The sequence below is a fragment of the Pteropus medius genome, unplaced genomic scaffold (genome assembly GCF_902729225.1).
Source record: "Pteropus medius unplaced genomic scaffold, Ma_sr-lr_union100, whole genome shotgun sequence".
In the NCBI taxonomy this organism is placed as follows: domain Eukaryota; kingdom Metazoa; phylum Chordata; class Mammalia; order Chiroptera; family Pteropodidae; genus Pteropus; species Pteropus medius.
The window spans coordinates 15725925-15748351 of record NW_024351729.1 but is presented as its reverse complement, the minus strand read 5'-3'; the positions used below and the strand labels follow the sequence as shown (position 1 = coordinate 15748351).

Below are 22427 nucleotides of genomic sequence, written 5' to 3'. Positions count from 1 at the left end.
CTAATTTTAATTTGTAGATACAAAGCATAAGTCTTTAAAAATTAAAAGATATTAACTTCACAATCTTGGTAAGTACTTCACAGTCAATATGGCATTTATTCCTCACAATTCTTAAATAAGTATTATTGAAATTAGCAGTGAGAAACCTATTCCTATAAAATAAATGGCCATAACACACAGCTGTCAGTGAGAGAAGCCTAAACACGAACTGACCTGAGCTACTAGCCTCAACAATATTCTTGCTTAGTCCTAAAAAAAAAAAAAAAAAAAAAAAAAAAACCTGAGCATGAATCTGTGCAGGTAAATTAAGCGTAACCTTAACCTGCAGCAAAGGTTGCATAGTCAAAATCCTGGCTTAACTAATGGAGTCCTGCAGAGAAGGAACAGCAGAGCATTTGAAACCAGCAGCACTCAAACCAAAAGAAGCCTACAAATCCAGGCAGCTGCCTCCAAGCTCGCCCAGAGTGTCCTGGCTCCAACAGCCACGAAAGGAGGTTTACCCCCCTTTATTCTGCAACAGGGACTTACAGCTCCTGCACAAGATAACATGTGCAAGGCGAAATGCAGAGAGAGGAAAATAATTGCTCACAAATTTACCTTTCTTTGAGTCGGGCAATAATGGACCCTTGCAATTTTGGTATTGGTAGGGATTTTGATGGAAGTTAGGAAGGAAAAAATCTATCCAGATATGTTCTGGTAGTGGACAACCGACCAGAAGCAGGCTCCAGAGGACACATCCTATTAAGCCAGCTGAGAAGGCTGAGAGCAGCTGGTAGGTCCTGAGGCAGAAAAAGATAGGAAAGCTCAGAAAAATCTGCATTGCAGATAAGCCTCATGGGAGACAGCTGAACTCTTAACATCTCCCCAAGCCAGCTTCTCTTTGGAGAGCAGAGTGGCCTCAGGTGGTGTAATTTAGAATGTAAATAATTTCCAAGCCTTTCTGGTGACCTTGGCTGATGTAACACAATTCCATCTTTTGTCTTTTTGTCTTCACCTGTCAATTTTTTTCTGTTTTCTTTTTCTTTTTGGGTGAGGTGGACAGAAAGGAAGGAAGGGAAGGAGGGACATGGTAAACAAAATTGTGCAGCACCTTCAACATTTCTTTTATAGGTCTTATCTTTTACTTAGTATTAGGCTTTGTCTTTATCAAACTTCTATCACTCAGCTTCAAAACAACATAAAGAACTGAACACCTACTTTGACTGTTTAAGAAAAGGGTGGAGAAATACAAACTCAGAAAGTCATAATAATCGCTTCCCATTATAGAGCTTCTGCTATATAAATTATTTTCATTAACTCCCTTAATATTATAATGAAGTTGATCTTATTATCATCCCTGTTTGGTACAACTAAGGATAAATTCACAATTTCTCAGAGCTGCTGAGGGCCAGAAACTGGATTTGAACCCAAGGGTATGTGACTTCAAAGTCTGCACTTATTCCACTACATTATAACCAAGCCATTTGTTAAATGCCTTTTATGTGCCAGACATTCTGCTTGCAAAAGGCAATAATAGCCATAGCCTCCAGAAATTCCTGCTCTGTTGTGATAAAGGCAGTTGTAATAAATAGCTTTATAAATAGAGGCTGTTATTATATTTTAAAAAACGCTTTTCTGAAAGATTTTATATTTTTTAGGATGTGTTCCCAAATAGTAATTTAGAATTCTGTAAACAAGTAACTATAATTAAAGTCTAGTATATGATCACAAGAAAAGAAAATATAGGGGGGATGAATAGGTGAAGCCCAGAGGATTTTTAGAGTAGTGACAATCTATGTGGTATTATACTGATAGATGTGTCATTATACATTTGTCAAACTTATTGAATATAGAACACGAAGAATCCTAAGGTAAACTATGGACTTTGAGTGATTATGTGTCAATGTTCATCCTCGATGAAAAATGTACCATTCTCGTGAGTGATACTGATAACAGGGGAGGCTATGCACGTGCGTGTGGGGGCGGGCAGAGGGTATAGGGGAAATCTCTGTACCTCCCTCTCAATTTTGTTATAAACCTTAAACTGTTCTAAAAAAACTAAAGTCTTATTAAAGGGGGAGAAAATGGAAAAATAAAGTACATATCTAATTCAAAGGAGAGAGCACATACATGGTTCTGATGATCCAGAGGACGGATGGGATTTTGATATGGAACTTTGAGATGTCAGGTATGCTTTTCAGAGAAAGAGAACAAAGGATCGGTCTGTCAGTCAACACAGTTCTTTGAGCATATACTTTGTATCAGTCCCTGCAGTAGGTTGTAGTTAGGAATGGGACAGATACTCACGGAGGTTCCAGTCTTGTGGGGAAGACCTGCATTGAACTGATAAAGCGAGAGAAGTGCAGAGTGCTGTGGAAATATGTAACGGCAGGCCTAGCTTAGACCAGAGGCTGAGAGAAGGCTTAACCGTGAAATCTGAGAGCTAACCAGTGAGCAGGACTTAAGTAAGTGGTGAGGCAAGGGAGACGGGAGTGGGGCGGGGATGCGAGAGGTGTAGACAGAGTGTTCTAGGCAAAGAGAAAAATAATATGTGCAATAGCCCCCAAGTCAATAAACTCAGGATGGTCTCGAAGAGTCAGAGAGAAGCCAGTTCCTGGATGGCCCTGTAGCACAGTTTATAGAGTCTCAACTTTATTATGAATGCTACAGGAAGTATTAAAAGATTTTTAACACAGAAATATCATGATTAGATTGTATTTTCAAAAGATGGGTCCAGCTACTATGTGCATAATGGCTTGTATTGAGCAAGAGTTGATGCAGGAAGCTGTTGCACTTGTTAAGATCAGAGATGACGGAAGACAAACGTGGTCCTTGGAGATAGAGAAATGGATAGATTTAAAAAATGCTTAGGTAGTAGAACTGATAGGATCTGATAACTGATTGGACTGGTATATTTTAGGTAATAATAAAAATATAAATATTATATATATATAAATAATGAGAGTTGATAAAATGACATTTCAGAGCCTTTGAAAGTAAATACAGAGTTGTAATGCTGTTATACAAATGATGATTAGGGTAGGCCATAAGTAATGGAAAAACTCGAAGTAACAGTGGCTTAAACAAAATAGAGATTCATTACAAGATTATTTCATATTCAAAATGGCTGCTGAAGCTCCAGCCATTAAGTCAAATTTCCAACTGCAGATAGAAGGAAGGATCGATGACGAGCACAATCTTTCCTTTTAAGTAGTTGACCTAAGATTCACACACAACTTCTGTTCATACCTTACTGGACAGAAATTAGTCATATGGTCATATCTACTTGCAAAGCAGGCTGGAATTCTGGATCTCATTTTGAGTGACCCCGTGCCCATGAACCCCGCAAAATGAGGAGTCCTATTATTACTGAGAAAGAAAGAGATCATTGATATTGGGGACAAAAGTAATCTGTACTACATTAATTATGGGCTAAGGCCTTAAGTATGAATTGGAAAAAAATAAGATTTAAAAATTGTATTAGGACTTTACAACAACAGAAAATTAAAACACCTCAAAATGAACTCACTTTAAAGTGACATTCCACATTTGCCCAAGTCTCCAGGTATCCTTTTTAACCTCAATGACAATCTAGATGGGTTGGGCAAGTTAAACAGAGCTTCCCCATAAATAAATATGGTTTTATACCATTACAATTCAGCCACAGCTATGTCAATAATTGAGTATAGTTGTTTATAGTCTCGTTTTCTTTACTTTTAATAGTAGCCATAAAAAGTCAAACAAATGCATTTTGAACACATTCCTTTGTATGAGGCCTTGAATTTAAATTATGTTATATCACTGGATCCATTAACATTTAACCAGGCCTGGTGACTTACCCTCTACAGACATTCAGCTTTAGAATGTAATGCAGAAAATGAGAATTAACATCAGTCAGTGAGTCATATATGCATCATTCAACACACATTCACACTGATTTATTTTATGCTTGTCTATTTGATGTTTTCTCAGTTTATTTCTAAAAATAAAGGCTACCAATAAGATGCTGTGTTTTAATAATTTAGGAAAGATATTCTTTTTTATCATCCACAAATGATTCCAGTATGTTGAAGTCAAAGGCCGGTATGACTCTTTCTATGTTTAATTTCCTCAACATTTTTTCAGCTTTCACAATTAAGCCACTTTAATGTTATTCTCATTTTCTTTATTTTCCTTTTACTGGGTGCTTCCTGTCCTAAACTCACTGAGAGTACAGGAAACTTTAACTAACTGAAGCCATATAAAATCAATAATATTACTGTGGCAGTACTAAGTTATACTCATTATTAATACAAATATGCACATTCTTAATTTTGCTAAGTGAAAGGATCACACAACATTAAGTCATATATTCCATTCTATCAGTTAAAATATATTCAATTATTTTTCCTTAACTGATAATATATTAACTATGTTCTTGGTCTGCTTTTTTCTTTGTCTTTCCAGTAGGTGAAAAATGTATCCATGAACAATCATTTATTTTAGTATTGCTACTAGTGCATGACTTCTAGGTCTTTTGCACTGCATATATCTTTCTTGTCTCAACTTAGCATTACCTTACAATCCTATTGGGTTGGAAAGGGTTTTCCTGTAATTATGACTAATCTCCAGGTTTGCATTTATTTGTTACTCTGGATCCATGACAAAATCTTATATGTAAAGACAGCTTATATTTATACTCTACTTTTCAACTTACAACATGCATTCATATGTTCCATTATAACACTGAAAGTCAGATATTATCTTTGTTTTACAGGAAGGCCTAAGAAAGAGAAGAAATTTTTCCATCTAGCAAGTAAATAGTAGAGGTAAAACAATATAATTAATGAAAAAGAGTATAGTACAAACATATATTGTTGTTATGAAAAATCACAGTAAATTAAATGAAATATGATCAGTGATGGAAGAGTTATCACATACACTTCTTTCTCCTAAATATCATTAAAATTATTTTTTAAATGTTAAAAAAAGAATGTAACCATAATAAAAATTTTGAGGATGTTCTACAAGTCAGAATGTAGATAGGCTTGGGCAGAAAAAACATAGGGGAAACTGATGCCAAGAGCACCCGAGTTAATAGTTGGTCCATTCCAAAGGAACCTGGAGGAACTCGGAGCTTAGAGTCTTCAAATAGAGTCCAAGGGGAATGAGGGACCAATATCATGGCAATTCATTAAGAAACATATTCAGAACAATTGAGGTTCTTTCTTTTCATTTCCTCCCTTGCTACTATATTTTCGGCTGACAGGAGAAGCTGTTGTCCTCAAGGGTGAAAAGAAGAACTAGTCTTTAGTGAAAGCAGATGATCAGTTTTGGAACCTAGTCTAGTTTAGGCAAATCAATGCAGAACGAAAACACACGGTAGGATTGTGAGAATCCTAACCTGATCATTTGGTTCCATCTTCATGCTCCTTCTGGGGGGCCTACATCTTGACAGACTCTGCCCACATACCCAGACCTGCAGTCAGCCTTCACAGTGAGTGGGGACACAGATATGCACATCTGCAGAGGAAACTTACAACAGGTATCTATACTCCTCAGCCTAGTTTTTCATTCATTAAAAGCAAACAAACAAAAACAAGCAAAAAAAACACCTCCAAATCAGTTTGAGAAAAATCAGCAGCATGAACAAAAAAATTACTTTTTTAAAAAAATGACATTTGAGGAAATAGAGATAATTCAGGGAACAAGAGAGAACTTAAAGATTTGAAAGAATATTGGATATTTAAAAATGAACTTCCTTCCAAAAATCAATTATAAAAAAAACATCAATCAGAGAATAAGAAAGAAATCCTGGAAATTAATATATGATGACCCATATAAGTAATTCACTGAATTGGTTAAAAAGTTAGAATTAGCACGGCTAAAGGCAAATAGTAACTTAGCTGATGAGAAGAAGAGGGGGTAAAACAAACTAGAATGTAAACAAAATGAAAAGGGGATTTAAAAAACATGCAAAAAAGAGACATGAAAGATTAATCCAGGAAGTCAACTATTTATCACGAGGAATCCTCTAAATACAGAACAGAGGCAAGGATAGCAAGAAGAGTTCAAGAAAAAGGAAAACAGAGAAAAGTTTCTCCAAGTTAAAAAGATATAAGTTAAACAGTTTAGTTGCCAAATGGGATAAATGATAAAAGACTTTCATCCAGGCACAACTTTGAAAATGGACAAAACTCCTAAAATCTACTTAAAAAAAAAAAGCCAAGATTATTCATAGAGAAATAAGAATGTGACTGATACCACACCTTTTTTGTTTGTTTGTTTTTTAGCCCTCTCCTCTGATACCACACTTCTTATCAATAACACAGGATGCTCAAAATTAAATAATATTCAAATAAACTATAAAAAAAAACTAAAATGGGGGCAGGGGGTAGGCGTTAGTGCATGAAATTCCTCACTTTTATTGTAGAAAGTCAACTGATTATGTCCAAAGTTAAGAAACTGAATTACTGTTTATAATCAGAAGAATTCTTAGAGAACAGCAATTATTAAAATAATTTTCACTGGGATGTGAGAATGGGCATGGGTTTAGGGATGAAGATTTTCACTTATTTTGGTCTCTTTGGCTTGTTTGTTTTCACTCTGTGCAGACATTAGTTTAATTAAAAAGTAATAAATTCACCACTTGCTCAAAAAATATACTCTGCATGCCTAATCTATGGTAAGAAGTTTTCAAGGCCCTGGAGAAATAGCAGCAGACAAACCAAAGTTCCTTTACTTTTAGATTTTAAATTCTTGTGGGAGATAGAAAAACCACCAGCACCACCACCACCACCACATCACTACTGACATTTTGAGCCAGAAAACTCCTTGTTCCAGGGGAGGGTCCACTGTAAGATATTTAGAAGCATCCCTGGTCTCTATCCTTTAGATGTCAGTAGCTTTTGCCCAGTTATGACAATCAAAAATGTCTCCAGACATTTCCAAATGAGCCCTGGCAGAGGGAGCAAATTGCCTCTGGTTAACAACTAGTATAGGGTAAAGGATTGGCTTTGGGGCCAGACAGTCCTGGTTTTCACTTCAAGCACCACCGATGATTAGCTATTCATCTTTGAGAAATATACTTAATTTCACTAACCTCTTGGGGATTAAAAACTATTTAGCAGGGTTTTCTCTTTCTCCTCCTCCTCTTTAAGTGATCCAGTGAGAGAATTTATGTACTTGGCACATAATTTGCATTAAATAAATAAGAACTATTATAATTTTAATTATAATTATAGTAATGATGAGGAAGAGGAGGAGAGAAGAGTATGGAGTAGAGGGTGTTTGCCAAGGGGAGTGAGGGGTGAGGAGAAGTCTGTGTGGTCCTTGAATATTTGGGTGAGGGGTTTGGTTACGTGCCAGAAAGGCACTCTCCAATTAAACATACTGTGATGAAGGAAATGTACTACAATGTATAATGTTCTATAGTACATAACATTCTATGAAAATAACATGGCTATGGAGCACTTAAAATGTGGCTAGTATGACTAAGGAAATAAAATATTTTTGTTTTAAATAATTTAAGTTTAAATAGTTGCATATGACTATTTATTGGCCAGCACAACTCAAAAGAGCAAACGGCAACCACTAAAGGGAGAAAAACGGGAACGACAAAGAAGAGTGTTATAATTTGTCTGGGAGATTAATGGGGTGACTGGGAAACTGGATAAAACATTTCTGTAACCTGGTATGTGATAATGAGAGCCTGGCTGAGGGTGATGGAAAGGAGAACTGGGGAAGAGGTGGGCCACCGCCACGAGAACGTCCTCAGTGAACCCGTTCTTAAACTCGACCCTAACACTGCTCAGTCACCTCTGAGGTCATCATTTTCTTTACGTGTGTCATCCCTCCATCTACATCTGTGATCAGAACTGGGATCCACAGTTTCCAGCTCAAAGTTCTTTTTTTATATTCTAAGAAGTAAATCATAATGATTTTTAAAATGTTGCTCCAAAAATCTGATTTTCTGAAGCTCTAATGATTTTCTTTGCTATCCTAGGTTCTTGCTGAGTTATTTACTACTTGCTTTAACTTCTGTGAAACCTAGAACTAATCAATGGAGTCTTATTAATCTATCCCTCTGTCAAATGCTTTTAAGTCAACAAGATTACATTTTCCGTGACATATATAGCCTTATCTCCTTTTCATTTTGCAAAGTTTAAAACCATTTCAGTAATAACTGTTATTTTTACTACTATTTGCTGAGCTCCACGCCATACTAATCTAGGACTCTAAATGCAGGACTCTTTGGAGAGAGCAGGGCAATCCATTTCGTGGAGGTCATGGCTCACTTGGAATGGGTTCTTTATAATAGTCCAGATTTAGGACAACATACTCATTTATCTGCTTTAACTGCATAGTAGTAGAAAGTAAAGGCTTTAAAGTCAGAACAAGGAATATGAGCTCCAGGTTTACCATTTTCTAGTGGAGTTACTTGAGTAGGTCATCTGCATTCTCCAAACTTTAGTTCTCTCATCTGTAATAAATATAACAAGATCTGCCATTCCCATTCCAGGGATTGTTGTAAGCCTTGTTATGTCGTATATTAGAAAATGCTTTCTATGCCTTAAAAAGTAGTACAGAGTTATTCTTCTTTTTTGTAAAGTCTAAATGCAACTTCTTAATGGATCACATTATTCCAACTACTTTATAATCTGAAGTCTACATCCTGGGTCTTTTTGTGAGGATAGTATACAGTACAGGACCTAAAAATGCATGCATACAGTAAGCTATTTATTACGTTTATTTCCTTTTGATCTATTGGACTATCCACCATTTTGTAAAAGAAAAGTATAGCAGTGTGACCAGTTATATGAATTACTCAAGATCATGAGTTCTTATCAGGATTTAAAATTTTTTGTCACTATTAGAACTCATATTTCCACAAGTATCAATGTAAATCTTGGCAAGTCAGTCACTTTAGGGCTTTCTGGCCCTACTATTTAAAGAATAGGCAGTCTAGTTATGTTTTTTCCCTGAGATTCTAGAATATCACAAATTCACTATAATGTGCTCAAAATCATGCTATCCAGTTGCGCACAGGCTCTATGTGAGAAGACTCTTTAATGCCTACATGTTGCATCTTATTCTGTATACAAAACTACGAAATCTTACCATGAGAAAATTCTACAATGAGCAAGAAATATTTTTAAAGAAAACTAAATACAAACATTGTTAACCTTGAAAATAAAACATAAGCTCCTCCTGGAAAGAAACGTCATTTCTTAATTTCTTACACAACGTGAAGAAAAATGTTTTGCTTACAATGTGTTAGATGGAGTAGCTTTGTTTTAACAATTGCCAGATGTGGATCAAGGTACTTCTGACTGTTTTAAATGGTCATAATCCAGAGTCATTAACACCAGGAGAGAATCTGAAAAAAGGTTAATTCAAACCATCTGAGGCAGACCCAAATGGAGTCCACAAAAAAAGAGGATTGATTTAGACTTGTGGGGGTGGGGTGGGGGGTGGGAGGAGAAGGAGAAAAAGCCAGAAATTATCCTGTGCTACTCTGAGGCTCTAACTATTGCACAAATGGCTGGGCACAGGCAATTTTACCAATTCCAGTTTGATGATGTAAGACTATACTAACCACACTAGAAAAAGTGAGATAAGCACACACACACACACACACACACACACTCACACATGACACTCATTTTCTTAACTTCAACATGGCATATGCATCAAGGGCATTTTCTATAAGGACAACATAGGGAGTACTAAGGCGCCTGTGACACAGCTTCCCTCCTCAAGGACATTTTGTAAATGTTCCCCCTGAAGAAATGTGGTTATCAATTTAAACTGAGTTCTGTTCATATGAAAACTAATTTGACACATCACTGGAATTCTTAATTTAAAGTTTCTAATGACACTGCTCATGCCTACTTGGCTTTAAGTAAACACCGAATTACTAAATGACAGTGACTAGGTCCAGAGATCTGGTCAGAGACAGAACCAGACCTTTAAACGAAGGATAAATGCTATTAAATATAAGGACATCACAGATGTTTCATATGCACTTAAGGTGTTTTCGTTGCTGGATGAGTTTGCCATATTTATTAGATTTCTTGTTTATTTATTTGGTATGTTAGAGCTACAAAGTGTGGTGTGGGAGAAATCAAACAAAATGCTCCCAAGTTCCTGTGGCTATCAAGGAGCACTGAGAGTTAGAGCTGAGCAATGGAGGCAGAAAAATAACACCCCGCCAGACACAGTCCATCAAGCTTCTTGTGAACACTTAGGCCCTCAGAACACTGCAATTGTCCACAAGCACATGCATCCTTCCTTCAGAAGAATGCAGGTTGCTGTCATCAACCAAAACAGTCCTTCCAAAAAGAAATAATTTTGTTGGGAAAAACGCATGCCTGAAATCAGAGACTATGCTCAATAGACCCTTGTGGCTTTGAGCAGAGTGACTCAAGGCTTGTATGAAAATGTGAGTGTCAAGAAGATGGGATGTGGAGACCTGGAAGCTTCACTACCAGGCACAGAGGAACATGAAAGATATCAAGAGCTCAGGGGCCAGAGAATTAAGCAAGCCAGAACTGTGCTGAACATCCAGGCACAGAGGAGGATAAAAGTCCAAAGAAATCATGATGCAGGAATTGGAGTTGAGAAACAGGCACAGAGTTATGTTCAATCACATCCCTAAATCTGAGCCACAAGAATTCATTCTATTGGGCATAATAAGTATTGAGCATGGGAAGAAAGAATGAAATGTCAGTAGCTCATTAGGGCTGGTTTAATGGATTTTTCATAAAACAAGTAGCTGGATTGAAAAAACTCAGAAAAGGGTCAATTCTCTCGCCATCGAAGAGGTTTCCCCCCGATAGTGCTGCTGCATGGAGAGAAGGACTCATATTTGACTGGCTCATAACAACTCCTCCAATCATTTCTAATTTTTCTTGTCTGGACTTTCACCTTCCACCTCTTGCTAATCAAAGCATGATCCAAAGACCAGCAGCACTGATATCACCCGGGAGCTTGTTAAAAAATCTCAGGCCTGTCCTTAAACGTACAGATTTTGAATCTGCATTTTAATAAGATCCTAGTTGATTCGTCTCTGCTGTAAATTTTCAGATGCTTATCTCCCAGCATCTACTCTTACTGCCTTTTCATCCGTTCTCTGCACAACTGCTGAGTAATTAGTAATCTGAGTAATCTTTTAATTTTATTTGTTTAACCATTGACTATCCCCCTTTACCGAAGGAAAGTTCCATGAGGGCAGGAAAAGGGTATGTGATTTGGTGCTCAGTAAATAGTCTCTGAATGAGTATGTGAATTTTCCTGTAGTCTAAGATAAAGTCCAGGAGATATGTAAGGTCCCCCATGTCTTTTCTTTACCTTTAGAAAAGTCTCACTCTCTTTTCTCCTGCTTTTATCTGCACAGAAGATGAATTTTGGTTCCCAAGCCCAAATCTTTGCCTGTACTCTTTATCTCTGAATTGTATACTTATGGGTGGCTAATATAACCTTCCTTATACTCTTTTAAATTTTATAAATTTTACAAAGTGTGTATTGTTTTTAATAACAGAAAATGTTACTGAAATAAATTCGTCGGTCTTTTATTTATTCTTATTCTTCAATTTCTCTGGAAAATTTGAGTTTAGCTTTGTTTTCTATTTCACCTGTCCACTTCTTTCTTTGCTGTTTTTTTTTTTTTTAATCTTCTTTTAACTTTGTCAGTTCCTATCCTTCAATTTGCATTCTAAATGTGGGTGTTGTCAGGAGTGTTCTCTCTGGTCCTCGTCTCATCTTGATAATGTCATCCACATCCTATCTCCTTAATTTCTCTTCTCAGCTTTGGATCTCCATGTTCTTCAATTTACCAGACCAGATCACTGACATATCTAGCCATCACAGCCTAAACTCATCTCGTCATTTTCTATTCACTCTCTCACTAATTCAGTCAGCATTTATTAGCATTTATTGACTGTCTACTATATACTAGGCAGTCTGCTAGAGACCAGCAAGACAACAAAAATAAAAGAGGTCCTCTCTCCTCAAGTAGCTTTTAGTTATCTTCTTTCTCTCATTTTTTCAGTTATCATATTCAAACATTAGAGTCACCATTGAGCCCTTCTGCTTTTCATTCCTCCTACCAATCACGCACTTGCAATATGAATTCGAACTCAGAAACGCCTTTTATTATCATGACCTCTTTTTTCATGCCCACTATCGACTCCTTCCTTTAGGCTTCATTTTTTCCTACATTATCCTATGACAGCTTCCAAAGTAATGCTTTCTTCAACATACTCTCATACACAACTCTAATTTATCTCACACAGCTATAAAATAAGTCATCTGAAAATGCAGTTTAGGTAATAGTAGTCTCTTGCTCAAAATACACTCAATAGCTTCCCATTGAATACTGGAAAAAAACCAACAACCCTCAACCTGGCATTTAAGTTCTCCTTCAATGTATTAGGTTGAACTGAATAAAATTTTTATTTTGTAGTTCAAAAAGGGTAGAACATTAGCCATTTCATACGATAAAACCTAACAGTTTCCACGCACTTTTCTATCTTTATCTTCTAAGAATCCCCTCCTTCTGCCTTATACTCCTATTCAATTGAGATCAGTCTATTTCCAAGCCTGTTCATTCACTTCCTTCGGTTCCTTTGCTAATGTTTATTCTTTCAGGAGCTCTTCCACGCATTCTCTCTCCCTTGAATACTTCTATTCATCCCTAAGTTCCATCTCAAAAGACTCATCCTCCATGATATATTTCCTGTTAAGTCTTTTCTCAATTGTTAGTAAACCTGCTGTGCAACGAAGTCCCTCAAGAAATTATTCATGTGTCTCTTACAGTACCAACGAGCCTTGGTGCTGCTTGTCTTATTCTGCCACACCCACTGAGCTCCAAAAGCATTCTGTTGTATTGACTCTTTTGCAAGTAGAATATCTTAATACATACATGCCTAATTGTTAGTGCCCTCAGTTATTTTTCTAGGTTAGAAAATTGTATTTAAGGTTGAATGTGGTATTTCCTCACTGTTCATGATACCGTTCCCTGCTTGTTTATTTAATTAGCCATTGAAACTTCTTCCACCATTATTTAAATTAAAAAAAAATCTTTTCAAGATATGATCTGTTATGTTACTTAGCATTTGAATTCTCTGGCTAATTTTCTAATATAGATTATGCAATTCAGTAATGTGACTTCATTGTAATGACATAGGAGATGCTTTATGAATCCATTTATTTGAAAACTTCCTAATTGGTCTCTGACATTCCTCCTTAAAGAATAAAGTTCCTCAGGTCAAAAATAAAATATATATATTAAAAATATAAAATATACTAGTGCTTGAATATTATGGCAAAGTATCTGAAGATATATTTACTTCTATATTATGTGTATAAAAGACTCCAAAAGCATACCATTTTAACCTTATTGCAGTAACATGCATATAATGTGCATAAATAAAACATTAAAACGATGACTATGAGCCAAAAAATTCACTAGAAAAAATGCAGTGTAGTTGTGGTTAGTAAGAGGGACTTGGGCCAGACTTGTGTTGATCACCCAACTGGAGTCTCAGTTCATTCATCTGTAAAAGGAAGACTGTACCCACTTCCCAGGATTGTAGAGAGCGTTAAAATGAGATAACATGTGTTAAAGGCTTAGAATATTATCTGGCACATAGTTAACAAAAAAATATGGTTTCCTTAGTAAAAACAAATGACAACAAGAAAGATTTCTCTAAAGCTATTATCATTCAAGAAGTTTCTTTACAGATTCCTCAAGCATATACATCTAAAATGATGTCATACTTACTAGTCCATAATGAACAAGAGAGCGTTTAGGAAGACTATGACATCATTTCGAGTGTTACATTTAGAAAGACAGAGGAGAGGCCTCCTCCCCTCTGCTGCAGCAAAATCTTGGCTGAAGACATGAAGAGCAATAAACAATGTCAAGCCTGGGAGTAGTAGTTAGGAAGTGTCCATAAAGCAAAACTCATGCTGCAGGTTGGCATCTTTCCCCAAGATGATGAAAGCGAAAGGGGACATTTCGAAAATTCTTTCCATCTTAACCCAAAGCCAGAAAAATCCTTTGCCATAGAGCCTGGAGAAATTTCTACACATGGTTTGCCTGTTTTTCTACCTAGTATTATTGAACTAATTATTATAAATTAAGAGACAATGAATATTTTGGGTAACTAAAATAAAATGTACTAAATGTCTGTCTTACAGTGCAAAATCTTGTGAAAAAGAACAAAAAAGTAATGGGGGAAATGCAGATGGAATTCATTTATCCATCAAAAAATTAAATAAACATTTACTGACCTCCTACGTAGCGGTCCAGGCACTATGTTATGTGTTGAAGATATGAGTGAAAAATCAGTGAGGAATTAACTATGAGTGAAAAATCAATAAGAAATTAACAAAGACATTTTTGATTAAAAACAAACCATGATACAGATCCCTGATTCTCTTGAGTCCAATAGTCAAATTCTTTTCAAATTTGACAATGTAACAGGCTATTTGAATAAACTCTGGTTTATAATACAAACTCTGTCAACACTGCCCTAGATGAATGTTAAAATGATGTCAGAAAATTTAGATACCTAGAGGCTCTTAGCAAGATGATATGCCACTTTTCCAGTACCCAGATAAGTTGCAATTGAGTTGATTAGTTCCTACTGACAATATATTGAAGGCTTTTTTTTAGTGGTTAAATAATAACTTCATCCTTTTCCAATTCATGTAAATACCCTAAAGATCAAAATTAATATGACTTGCTAAATGAGTCTGAAGATTAGGAAAGACTCTCATATTAAATATATTACTGCATGGATTTAGTTAGATAGGAAAATATCAAATAGATGAGGTTTTGTTGTTGTTGTTTTCCACCAAACAAAAAACTTACTGTGAGTGAAACCTAAAAAAAAAGGTTTTACAATATTCAGGAGGAATAGTAAGTCCTGTTTGGGAATTTCATACATGATTCCACTGAGCAGTTTCTGAGAAAAAAATGCAATCTATTTCATGTATCTCTGAATACATGAAATGAATCCAATAGATTAGCCTATTAGATTTTGTTCGAAATCTGAAATAGTGCAATTTCCCTTTTTATACCACACTGATTCATTTTAATAAATTCATTCTCTTGTGAAAAAATATTATATGATGCTGCCTACACTCTGGATGCATCTGCCCCTTCCCCCTCTCCCACAATAACCACCCACAGGAGCAAGGCTCTTGTGAAGTGTTTGTGGAATGAATAAATTAAGGTTCTCATAATTACACACTGCAGAGAAAATTAAACAAGGACAATGCATTAGTCTCCTTCAACGGCTGTAAATATTCGCATGCATAGGTGTACACTCACATATACTTCTGGTATTTCAGGATCACAAGTTGAACAGTAGCCATTTTTTAAGTATATTTTTAAAAAACTAACCTTACTACGTAAAATATTCCGGACTGATAGCCTTGAGGGTAAGTATTATGTGAATGCCAAAGAAAGGCTTAAATGATGTTATTGATCTTCTCAGTAAGGCAGAAGAAAATGTCTTCCATTTTTTAAAGCCAAACTATAAATATAGGTTTTATTGATAGGATACGTTAAAGTCAAAGATGGTCTTAAAGAATTAAAGAAAGCACAATACCCATATTTGTCATCTCCAATCAATATATATCCCAATGCTGAATTTGAAAATTAATATTTTTCACGTAAGGCATAAGGCCTGCCGCGATCAATGAATTTAATTGCTTTCGTGGCAAGATAAAGAATTACTTTCTTATGCTGTCAATGCCAAATGTAGCATATGTAAAATCAGTTCTTTTAATAACTAACAACCTTATCCTTTAAATATATCTGTTGCTAAAGACTAAAGCATTTTTGAAGTTACAATCTTTTACTTGTAAAACCCAACAATACTGAGTCATTCCTGGGCTTTCGTCTCTAGTGCTTTCTACCTAGGAAGGGCAAGCCATTTCATTTAGTCATTAAAAATAAATAAATTACTAGCAGGATTCCCTTATATAAAATCATTACTTAGTATATTTGTCTTACATTCAAATTACTGAATTTTCATTGAGAGAATTTAGTACTTTTTTTTAGCCGTTTTAATAATAAAAGTCCCAAAATAAGCCAGACATACTAATATTTGTTAATAACTTGCAACACAGGCAAAAAAAATTCTTTAGAAATCTAATCAAAACGGCCTCAGACAATGGCATTCTCTGCCTACGATATCATACACGTTATAGACGACGATCAACATAGGCTTAAAGATAAAAGACCAGCCACAGAGAGATTATTTTAAATAACAACATTCCAATTCCTCCCTGATTTTCCCTCATTTAAAACATCCAAACAAAACATGTGGTACCTTTTAATTTTCTGAATGAGTGGTTCCCAATCAATGTTTCCTCGGCTGGAGACAACAAACTGAAGAATCTACCGAAACAAAAGGAAAAGAAACATACATGTATAGATTTGTTAACTAAATATTAAAAATTGTCACTTACCAGTAAGCAAAATGCATTCTTTATATCCAGACAATAAATCTATGTCTTGAGATCTGTAGTATAAACAATGCAGTACTTGAAATTTTCGGAAGCTCAATAACAAATTTTAAAGCATTTTGCTTTGAGATCACATAAAGCGGATCCTTGGAAAAAAATAAGATTAAAAATAAAACAAAATAAAAATGTAAAAACCCGAGACCATTACCAGCGCATATGCCGCGATACCACCCAAGTCTAGTCTTTGAGGATTGCTGCAGAATTCTCCCAGAGCATTTTCTCCATGGGCTGGCTCTCGCTCTGCCTCTCTAGCTCCAGACAGACTGCAGTCTGCAAGCCACCAGCTCCTGTCTGTGTGTGTCGGGGAAAGGAAAGCTGCAAATTAGAAAAAGTCCCCGCAGTGGCGAAAAGGAAAATAAGGCGAGTGGGAGAGAGAGAGAGAGCTCACTAGCCTTAGAATTTTCGAGAATGATGACAAGCCACCCAGCTCCGCCATCATTCACTGACAATAAGGTGCAGCCCTGGCTTATGATTTAGCGGTTTGCCGTAGGGGCTTCTGGTACCAAATGCCTGACAGGCATTTTAATTGCCTCCATCCAAGTGTGTCCCCAGGAGTCGAGTCTATAAGCCTTTGAATGTCATCATCTGGTCTCCTTTGTGTTAATGCCAGACAAACACACACACACAGAGTGCTTAAGTAGACAGTTTTCTGGTATATAGGATTACAAATAAGTTAGGCTACACAAACTGGACGTGACTAAATGACAGTTTATGGGAATTTTTATTTTCCGCATTAATGACATCAGAAATTCTTTGATGTTTGCCCTTGGCAGATAATTATAATATTTTAAAACTGAGTATCACATATTGTTTATATATATTCCAAAATAAATAGCTGTGTTCATTAGAGAAATGAATATACTTATGTATATTTTCTTATGGAAAAAAAAAAATCAGTCCCCTTGTAACTGATAATTACGCACTTGGAAATCTCTTCCTTGAACAAGGGAGAATGTAGCAAAAAACAAAGAGGATTAGGAAACCCGGGTTGATGTGTAATTTCTGTGGGCAATCTATTTTATTCCTTTTACGTACAAAAGCAAAAGGAGGTGGCAACCAGCTTGAGTACTGGGACTTTATAGTCCCTAAGGGCCAAGGCAGGGAATTGAATCTCTGGCATAATCAGTGTCCCTTTATGTCAGCAAGTGAAATTAACAGTTGAATATTCCTGTTTTACAGTGCCCCTAATGTAGGGAGGTTAAGTGTGGAATAATTCCCTGTATTTATTTCCTGGACAAAAGCGATGGAAAAAAATGTTAATAAATTAATTTTTGCAGCATTGTTAGCTCCCTGCATCAGTGAATGGAGCAAATACAATGTGTACCAAAAGGATCAGCTGTGGAGAAGGTTGCTGGGAGGGAGCATCGCCATGGTTACCAGAAACAGAAAGTATGAAGAAAAATAAGGTGATAATAGTTAAGAGAGAAAGAAATTTAGAGACAGATGATATGTTTCATTCTTTTCTTTCTGGGAGGAATTGTCTCTATCAATACTTTGAATGCATTAGAATGCAACTGCATTCTCCATTAGCCACCTTTTTCTTCCACTTTTTGATGACTAATTTTGCTTTCATAAATATTCAAATTATGGTTCTTTTGTGTGAGATGGATCCTGCTACTCCTTGCCTCTGTCCACATACTGGATTCATAGACACCACTCACCCTTGTCTACACCCTTTGTTTCATCGGTGAGAAAGCTGAGGCCCAGGGAATCTGACTAAGGTCACAAAGCTGACTGGATCCAAAAGAGATACCATTCTAGTTTCCTCAGGTCTCCCGCTTTTCTCCTTTCACCAAATAACTTTCTTTCCAAGCTCTCTTACATTCTGTTTGCAGGCAAAACAGATTCTAGAAATATCCTTTGTCTTCTTTTATTTATTAAAGCAGTGATCTTCCTCTTTAAAATGCATTGTGATCATTCTGACAACCAGCTTTGCTTAATATCTGTGCTGTACAGTACTGAAGGCCTGAAAAAATCTGGGGTAATTATGTCACTGCTTTTCTTTCATTTCCAGTTGGGCAATCAGATGAATCAAGCATGATTGCCCTTTTCTGAACCTATCATGTCGAGCCTGAACTTAATGATCATATACTAGGCACTCTATAATCCATAGCATCATTCCTTATGAAAGCATGAAATTGGGCAATCACATTGAGTTGGCTTCCCAAGGTTCCTCTTAGTTATAGAAAATGTGAACCTTCCTGGGGTTACCTAATATAATGAAGCCAGAAAATTGGGAGGCCAGGTAAAATTAAAAAACCAACCAAACAAAAAACACTCAAAAACAACCACCGGGGGGAGCAATTTCTGTTAAAACCTTCGGGAGATGCTCAGTAAAATTGTGACTAGGGTTTTGACTTTGATGTTTTACTGTTTTTATTTCCTTTCTACAGTATTCTTTAAATAGTCAGATCTTATGATTCATTGCGTTTAGGTTAACTCCTCTATAGGTCTGACTATATTTTTTTGATATTAAAATACAGTCGCTGCTACCCCTATCTTCTGCCCCCAGCTATAAAATAAATAAATCATATTTTTAAAAATATGATTACTCTAGGTAATAATTACAAGGGATTTCAAGTTTCAGGGAATCCTATGTGCTGGTTAGGATATTCTTCTCCTCCAAAAAGTGTCCCTTTAATTCTATTTTCTGTTAAATGTGTATTTTTCTTCAATGATTTTGGACACTGTTATTTTCAAAGCAAATGGTTTGTTTTAATATACTGTCATCTGTTGCTCATTTCTGAGCACACAAGAAAATGATGCACAAGACTGTCATTTCTTGAAACATGAATCACATTTTATCAGCATCTTAAAAAGTACATATAATGGTTCTGGTCAGTATGAAAAAGAGCACAGCTTCCAATAATACTTGATAGTCTCCGAGAGTCACTTAACATTTGGAGATACCTGGCTCAATCAATGAGAATGAGTTGGTATATTCTTTCTCTTTTTTTTCCCCCTCATTTGTTAGTAGAGGAACTATTATTTTAACATGTCCATAGTAGATTAAGCACTATATGTAAAATATTATTTCTGCCTTTAAGTATGTTATATTCTAAAAATGCAAGACAACATATAATTGAGAGACTTTCATGAATTTTTAAAGATTTTTCATATTTATGCTTCATCCTAAACTGTAGTCTTTTCTTATACTTTCTCTCTTTGACAATATTCTAGAACTTGGTTTAGCACCATTTGTCAGTTCATTTTCTCAATTTTGATGACACACATAAATTTCAGACAATCAAATTGGGAAAAAGAAAACATTTTTTTCTCAAGGAAGTTCAGTGGTAGTGGAGGGAACACAGAAGTAAATAGAAATCTAACTTCGCCCTTCTTTTTCTCACTTTGATGACACTATGTCTCTGCCCCTCTTTTGTATCTGCTTCATCTCAGATCCTGATCTTTAAGAATTTTATTTAACTATGTCTCCGGATTCAGTTAGCTCACTCCTGTGGCTCTTCTGGAAGAGACTTGGTTTCATTCCCTAAACATATTGGTCTGTGTGTTTGCATATGACCCTTTAAGTTCTTTAGGAATGAACAATGGAGGTATATCTTCCTACCTCCATGAAGTCTTTGGTCATACATCATCTTCCCAACCTGAGCTTTGCTGAATACCATAATGAAAATCAAAACCATGCCCCTTCCACAGCCCTTCATCCCTTGCTCCATTTTTCCTTTTTTCATAGCACTTATTACTTTCCATCATATTGTAATATTTTATTCATTATGTTTACAATTTATTGCCTGCTTGACTCTACTAGTTACATGAAGAAAGTCATCTTTACATGTTTGGGACACTGGTGTATCCAAGGCAAATATTGGAAAATATTGGCACTCAAAAATGAGTGAATGTCAAAATTACATTAGTCAATGAATTGGACTGTTTATGCACAAAAAAATCTTTGTATTTTATATAATTTCCTTGTTCCTGCTTACAAATATTATATTTTTCTGTATTACAAATCACCTTTTCTCATGCATCAATTTTTTTTTGCAATTTCAATTAAATGATATACATTTATTTAAAATAGGGACTTATCCCCTATTTTCTTTGAATTCTGCAAAGTACTCAGCATGAGGTTATCGGCTCTTAAATGCTGAGAAAGAACTTTTCAGATAAATCAGACTTCTATCGATGTTAAAATAGGCTAAATTTTAATCTTTAGATTATTTAAATAAAATTAGAATAATTAAGCAATATTGCCTCATGGCCAAAATACTTTGAAATAGAATTTTAAAATTGACTATAATTACTATAATTTGTACTTTTAAAACTTAATAATAGAAATAATAATTATACTTTTACCTAGAACTCTTGAATTTGAGTTATTCTAACTATAATAAATGTGTGTTTTGAAAATTATTATGACATCTACATTTACTAAGCACTGTCTTGTCTTATTTACCACAGATGATATCCTTTTTTCCAACAAATTTGGTCCACAAAAAAGTATACTGTGGTCAAAAGACAAAAAAGAAAGTGTCATAATTAGTGGGTTAGTCTGAATTGCATGACATATTGAAATTACATTTTACCTAAAAAATGGTAATTTCATAGGTTCAGCCTAACACCTTGAGAAACTATAAAAGGATGCAGAACTGAGTAGAAAGAGTTATACAAAGTGTCCCAGTCTATAGGAAGGGCAAGTCTTTATTGGCCATTAATTAAAATATAACAAGTTTCAAATTCAATTTGTGGCACCCTCCAGAATATTACAAATTATTAGAAGCACGGCTCCAAAGGCTATTGATTTTTTTAAGGCCATGAAGCTCTATATTCATTTGTGAATCTGAAAATTTTCTAGAAATGTTTCTTGAATCTCTTGAAAATTCGATAGTAGGCCTCTAAATCTTATTTTTTAAAATTTGCATGAGAAAATGAATTCAATATAATATCATCAATGAAAGAAATATGCTCCTGAGGTTTCCTATTTAGGGGATAAATAATAACTGGCCAGGAGTTAAAAGACAATCAATAGGCACCAAAATAATAAATTTATGTATATAAATGATTAATGTGGTTTTCTTTTGTCTTACAAACTACAAAAATTAACTATACACTATCAACAAAACAAAATTATTCATAATAAAAAATAAAGTAAGGTTGAGTAACTCATATAAAGGATTTTGAAAGTAAATAATGAACAAATTTATTACCGAAGGACAAAACTTCTCTCCCATCAAATAAATTTCTTGAATCACTTGACTCCTGACCAAGTTTTCTTGTTATGATTGAAGAAGACAGACTATATTCGTTAGTTTATTGTGTACTTCATCTTTCATTTATTTTTATTAGGTTTTCAATGCTACTAAGTTGGACTATTAAAGTTTGAAAGCACATTGATATTGTAGGAAATGTTTTAAACCAAAATATTCAGTATCTCCATGGAATTTAGATGAAGAATAAATCAGAAATAAAGTATGTTTATAAAAAAGCAAAGAGTATACTGACATAGGGGTCATTCATAGTCATCTTTGACATCTTCAAAGATTTTTATTAAACTTGCCCTGCAGTGGGAAAGATGAATGTATTCTAAGCAAGCAGGATGAAAAATAAGACAAGAAAACTGGACAATTTTCCAATTGCTCTTGAATCATGCTTTAATCCTTCTGAGTCATAATCAGTTTGGTTTCGCAATTTCATTTTAAATCTTAGTGTGGTGATTTTCTCTAAATATCAATTATAGTCTCATCTAAATGCAAGAACAAAATACATTTCAAATTATTTTTGGATTATGTACCATTTTAAACAACAGAAATATTCAAATTTCACTGGAAATTTTGCAGAGGTAATTTAAAAAATGATACATTTTTGTTTTTCTTTATTCCATCAATGTTTTTATTTCATTCAAGATGAAGCCAAAAAAGATGCTGTAAATGGAGAAAGAGAAAGAGGGAGAGAGGGAGAGTGCGAGA

The 22427-nt window shown here is 35.2% G+C and overlaps 1 protein-coding gene across 42 annotated transcripts in view; it reads right to left on the bottom strand.

Annotated features, from left to right (window-relative positions):
• Positions 1-22427, bottom strand: part of MAP2 (microtubule associated protein 2) — a 247564-nt gene that overhangs the window by 108235 nt on the left and 116902 nt on the right. For 37 of the 42 annotated variants that reach the window (XM_039844656.1, XM_039844655.1, XM_039844622.1 and 34 more), the window contains one exon: positions 16308-16375. The gene's annotated coding sequence lies outside the window, so the exon portion shown is untranslated. Of the gene's footprint in view, positions 1-8379; positions 8441-16307; positions 16376-16651; positions 16890-22427 lie in introns of those variants that run through there. The other 5 variants (XM_039844611.1, XM_039844625.1, XM_039844628.1 and 2 more) reach the window with 3 other exon arrangements.